Here is a 6180-nt window from a genome sequence, read left to right on the forward strand (position 1 = left end):
TGTTTCTTCACATAGACTTTCTAGGAGAAAGAATCTAATGTGAAGCTGCAACATTTTGCGAATTTCTAAAAAAAAAAAAAAAAACTTTTTTTACAATAACTACTCCTCTTATTTGGTGATAGCAGAGGAATTGGAATTGGGAAGGCTTTTTTTCTGCTTACATCAAGCTGGAGGAAACAGTTTGATCACTAATGTTTAATGTTTGTTTTGTCCCAAACCTCAAATTTACTTCAACCTTTTATTTTAAAAAATTCAGTAGTTTTATGTGGTATGGTGCTCTTTTCCTCTGGAAACTGTCATTCTCCATATTTAATCTAACTTGGTAAATGGTTGTTAGGAATATAGGAAGTATAGGATAACTTGGTTATTCCTAGTTGTTGTTTTTGTGTGACCAGTCATTGCAGAAATCAAGTTCTTTGCTCTGATATCTTACATCTAGATGTTTTCCACAAGTGTATTCGTCAGTAGGCAGGTTGTAAATAAGGATATAGAGATTGTGGAGATTGTGGACAAATATTGATGTGCATTCTGATGACTTCTTATAAAGGTTAAAAGGAATATTTCAAAGAAAATCCAACAGCAAACCTAGAAAGTAAGGATAATTACTGAAGATTCTGGAGATCTTCGTAATATGTTGTCAGAAATGAATGTCATAAGAGCATATTGATTGCTGTTCATTCATGTGCATAATTTGAGACATAAAATGAAAACACTGGGCGTTAGAATGAAGATTTCACCTGGTGAATTTACTTACAATGTAATTTATTCACAATGTGATTGATGAAGAGAGTGTAGAAAACTAGATTCTTAAATATTTGATAATTCAAGAGTTTCCTTAAAAAACAAAAACAAACAAAAAACCTCCAAGTGAACGAACAGTACAAGTAATAAAAATATAAAAAGTGTCCTCAGATCTCAATATCAAGTCAGAAGATTTTATAATATTATAATTACACAGAGACTGTCCAAATATTCGTATTTGTTGTGATAACACTGTATTATGTACCATTTAGGGAAACAACAGCCTAAGAAATGTGGTTTTAAATAATTAATCTCATCTAACAAACACCTATTTGATAGTAAAGTTAATGACCTGTCCTCACCTTATGTTTTTAACCATTATGGAAAGAGAACCACTTGAAAATGTATCATTCCACTAACAAATAATTACACAGCTGTGATGCACAGGCTGGAGACTGGCAAGGAGAAATGGAGAGAAGCCCATAAAATAATTCTTTCTCTGGAAAGGAGTTTATTCCTGCCAAGGCTTTGCCATCAGTCATTATCAGATTTCTCTTTCATCCTATGAGCAGATTCTGGGCTCCTTTGATGTGGAGGTACATAATTCAAGAAGATAGGTCACTTGCAACATGTTGAGCAAATTTCCCGGTTCTGGTGTAGTGTCTGATGTGAAATGAGCATGTTGACACTAACTGTTCTTGACTACTATGGGACTAGATAATCATTAGCTATTTCCTGTAGGTACTTGGCCTGTTTGAATCATTTTACCATATTTTCTCATTTTATGAATCACTGGTCCTTTTCCATTGGACCTGAAATTAGACCCTAATGTGACAAGTAGAGCATATGTTGTCTCTTACTTTGTTATTAACCTTAGATTAGAATTAAGGAATATAGGCACTGCTTTTTTCTTAGGTAGTGGCAAATTTTCCAAAGGTCTCAAATCCAGAGTTTTATACAGAGTTTATAAAATAACCTGGTAGAGTAGGCAGACCATGCCTTGTCTTTCTGGAAAAGGAATTGAAAAACAGGCTTTTCAATAGGGGTAACATAGGTAACATAGGTACGTAGGTGTAACTCATGTACGTTTTACTTGCACTTAATAGGCAGGCAGTGTTGGTTTTTAGTCTCTCTTCACAGGCTATACAGCTACCAAGATCCAGAGAGGTTGGATCTCTTGCTATAACTCACAGCCAATAAATGGGAGAGTCAGTACTTCAGTCAGCACTACAGTCCAAGATCTCTTGATTATTGGTCCAGTATTTTTTACAGTATAAACAAGAATTTGTATTCAAGCAAATATTCACTATGAATTAGATACAATAAATAACACTTAAAAAGAAACTCACAGCTATCATTGTGTTGATAAAGGAGACAAGCATGACCTAATACAGGATAAATCTCCATGTGATATGTTTTCTACTTTATAGTAGTAGGTAACATTCTTACATATTATTGCTGCTTAACAAAGAATTACTGTTCAGCATTAACATAAGTATGCTCTAAAATCTCTGGACTGTATCCAAATATATATTTTAGATGAAAGAGTTTTTTTTTTGTTTGTTTGTTTGTTTTACTGACCTAGCAAACAAAATAAGATTGTCTTAAACATTAAGTGTGTTAAAATTCAAAACAAAGCTTGAAGAGAGAAAAATGCTTGTTATGTCTTGCATGCAACCTTCCTAACCTCTTTATCAGATGAAGGATCCAGTGTGGCACTGGATTATTTTTCTGTAATATTTTGCTTGGACATATGTGCTCAACATTTCTTGTCTGCATGGGGAAAGTATGTCAGGTAGCTGTTGCCACTTTCTTCCCATGGGGTGGCTAATTTCCATGGAGAATAAGTTGGCTTTCTCATCTCACCCTTTGCTTTTGTTAGTACCTCTGCAACCACAGGGTAAGATTCATCTTAATCATGTGAACATTTTATTAATTATCTCGTGTGATTCAAGCGTATCATTACTGTTACTCAAGGAGAATATTTTCTTTGCAAAGCTTTCAACCCTTTCCATTTGAATGACTTCTCTTCGTGGTGTAATAGATCCACTGTTGAAATTGCACTGTTGAAATTGGCACTTTTCTGTGCTTGTCTCTCACAAGCAAAGGCAAGGAACATTGCGTAAAATAAATTACTGTTGAATTATTGGGGCAAAGTCAGGTTAATAGCTTAATCCAAAAGAAGAATTACAAGTTACAGAATTTTACCTTAAATGTCATTCTATTTCATTTTGTAATTAAGACTTTGCAGATATGTAAGTAGTAGTGACCAGAAATCGAATCATATATGGTCAAATGAGAAAGATATTCAGTTCACGTTAATTTTGAATTTTATTGTTTTAATACAATTTTAGGAAAAACATGCCTTGTCTTCTAGGTTTCTTGGCTGCCTTTTATCAGTTATCTACAGCTGTCTTTCGCATGGAAAGGATGTATTTTTGAATACTCTGTCATACCAGGGTAGTTCTTTGAATTTATGTAAACAACAATTTTCTTGAGACACATCAATACAACGCAATAGTTAGAAATGTCACATGAGAGTTCACCAAACTTTAAAATGGAGGTGAGGACGGAAAACATTTTTATTGTAGACTTTAAGGATCTTGTAAATCCCTGCATGTAATCCAGTGTGCTAGAGAATTGGTGCCCATGGCGCCTCCTGTCCCCACCGACCTGCACTGCGTAAATCCTACTAATTCTGAAGTCGTGGGAGATGCATGTGCAGGGGCTATACATGCACTGTGATGAGAATAGTACTTCATCATTCTCATTATTTAATGAGCCCGGCCTCTGCGCACAAGAAGGATGCAAATTCTTGAACGTTCTTGATTGTTTACATCATGGTCTCATAAGGAATGACCAGAATTGCTGGGTATTTCTTCATCAGGGAAGGCTAATCAGCCATCCTTGGAGAGACATCAGACTCCTTTATATGTGGCCTTCCCATGGGACCTGTGAATGGTCCATGTTAATCATGCTTCAAAACAGTATATGCAGCCTGATGGTCAACTAAGTAAAAGAAAACATGTCCAGAAAAGAAACCTTACCAGTGTTTATCTCCAAACAGTGGGACTACAGGTGATTTTGATTTTATTTAAGCCCTTTTCTATGAATTTGTATAATAAATGAGTAGCTTTTATCATCAGCAAAAGATAGACTATGAAATCAGTACATACAATTTTGTATCTGTATGTAGTACCATCGAATGGTAATAGAGAAAAGTAGAAAGACTTGAAAGTCGACACGGAATGATCATTAATTTGTTTATCTCTTGGTAGTTGTACTTTATGAGCTTTATACATATAGTATGGGAAAATACACTTTAGTTTTAAAAACACCACTCTGCCAAATTAAAAGAAAATATGTTCGTTCATACAATCTTCAGCAATATTTAAGCAGCGTTAATCATCACTAATTCTTCAGGAAGATTCGTGATCTTCCTTAATTTTTTTTCCCTCCAAAATTGCATATGGCAGCCACATAGGCCAGAAGGAAGAATGGGAAGAGCTTACATTGATCTCATAGATTCCTTCTGGGTGAGGAAGACTTAGAAAGTGAAGCCCTCTTCCATTTGGTTAAGCAAGAGCACCTATAAAAGTGATGTCCTTCTAGATAGGTCATCCTCCGTGACTCACTGCCGCACTTCCTTGGCCCTGTCCCAAGTTCCACAGTGGCCTCAATTGCACTGGCTCCTGCTTGATTTGCTTTCTAAAACTCAGGACAGGGGATGAGTTGAGAAGACTGACTTTTTTAAGAGTCACATTTTGAAAAGAAAGAAGCGTAGTGGTGTTTCTTGGCTCCATTTCCAATTTTGTTGCTTCTCATTTTAATTATTGTACCTGGTATCGTGTCCTCTTTCTGGGACTTTTAACAACTAATGTTTTGATTGATAAGAGCTATAATAGTACGGGTGATTTATACTTCATTACATCATCAGTTTTGTCTTCTTTACTGGAGTTGTATTCAGGTGTCATTAAGTAACAGGAGGCATTGAAAAGAAACAATAACTTTTGAAAAACTGCTGTTATGGCTTATGAGTGGGCTTTGCTGATATTTTCTTGAAGCACAGAATTTATCTATCTGTGTAGGTCCTAGATGACAGGTGAGAAAAAGAAACCCAGCTTATTTGGCATGATATTGTCCCAAGGCTTGTTAGTAATTGCTTTGAAAAATGAATAGCAAGGCTAACGGACATCTCATTTGTAGCACATGCTATGAATTGCAAATATGTGCGCCAAAGAAATTTCTCTGATTACAAAAGTAATATATATTCAGTGTACAAAGTTGTGAAAATGTAACCACTAGCTAAAAATAATCAAAACCATTTGGCTTCCTTGCAGTCTACATTCTTTTCATATATGTTTTGCTTTTGTTTTTAGTGTTATATAATCGTTTCCTGTTTTGTGACTTGCTTTTTTCACCTAACATTTTTAGAATACCCTATCTGTGAAATTAAATATTCTTGGAGAGCATAATTTTTAATGTAGCATCACACCAGACACCGTAGTGTGTTTACTCTTTATTTGTGGTTATTTAGGTGGTTTTCTTTATTTTGTGGTGGTGTAATAGTTGTTATAAGTGATACTGTGATAAACATCCTGGTAGATAAATTTGTGTTTACTTGATTTTTATATAACAGTTATTGGCGGAATGCCTTGCAAATCTAATAGTTGGTGTAATAAAATATATGTATATGAAAATATGGAGGAAAATTTTAATACTGATTTATGATCCTGAGTTTAACATAAGCATAGATACCGCTGCATTTAGCTATGATTTTTTTTATTGATAGAGTAAAAGCACCTGTAATTTCTACTTAAAACCATTTAAAATAATTACTATTTAAATCTATTTAAACAATTTTAAATACTCCTTTTCCAAATTTCCACCTTAGGAAACAGTTAATTGAATATTCTCAGAGAAATAAGTCCTACAAAATTGACCAATAAAAGGTCAAACTTACGTATTCATTGTGTATGTTTTATTGATCACCCACAGTGTGAGAGTCCCTAGAGGTGGCTGAAATGTGGGCCTTCCTCTTACAGAGTAGATAGTGGGCATGAAGGGGGATGGAATTTCAGCTCAGGAATTTAAGGCAGACGTGACAGGAAGTAGCATTGTGAGCCAAGATCTCAAGGATAAGATTTCAAGGCAAGAAAGGAGACGTATTTTAGGTATTCAGACAGAAGGTCAACAAAGTCTTTAAGGTAGGAACTGAAAGGATATGTGTAGAAGAACATGGTTCACACTTTTCAGAAAGAAGAGGTAATTGGTCATGATAAGAGTAGTAGTTTTTAAAAATCATTACTATTTTAATTCATTTATAATAAATACTATTATAATTTTAAAGTTTATATCCAAATAATTGTTTACAAGATGGTAATGAATGTATACTGCTTTTATGTATACACATAATACTTTTGCTTTTGGTAACTAAGT

The 6180-nt window shown here is 34.5% G+C and overlaps 1 protein-coding gene across 6 annotated transcripts in view; it reads left to right on the forward strand.

Annotated features, from left to right (window-relative positions):
* Positions 1 to 6180, forward strand: part of APP (amyloid beta precursor protein) — a 297857-nt gene that overhangs the window by 83759 nt on the left and 207918 nt on the right. The window lies entirely within an intron of this gene.

The sequence above is a fragment of the Rhinopithecus bieti genome, unplaced genomic scaffold (genome assembly GCF_001698545.2).
Source record: "Rhinopithecus bieti isolate Rb0 unplaced genomic scaffold, ASM169854v2 scaffold_1295, whole genome shotgun sequence".
NCBI classification, from domain to species: Eukaryota; Metazoa; Chordata; class Mammalia; order Primates; family Cercopithecidae; genus Rhinopithecus; species Rhinopithecus bieti.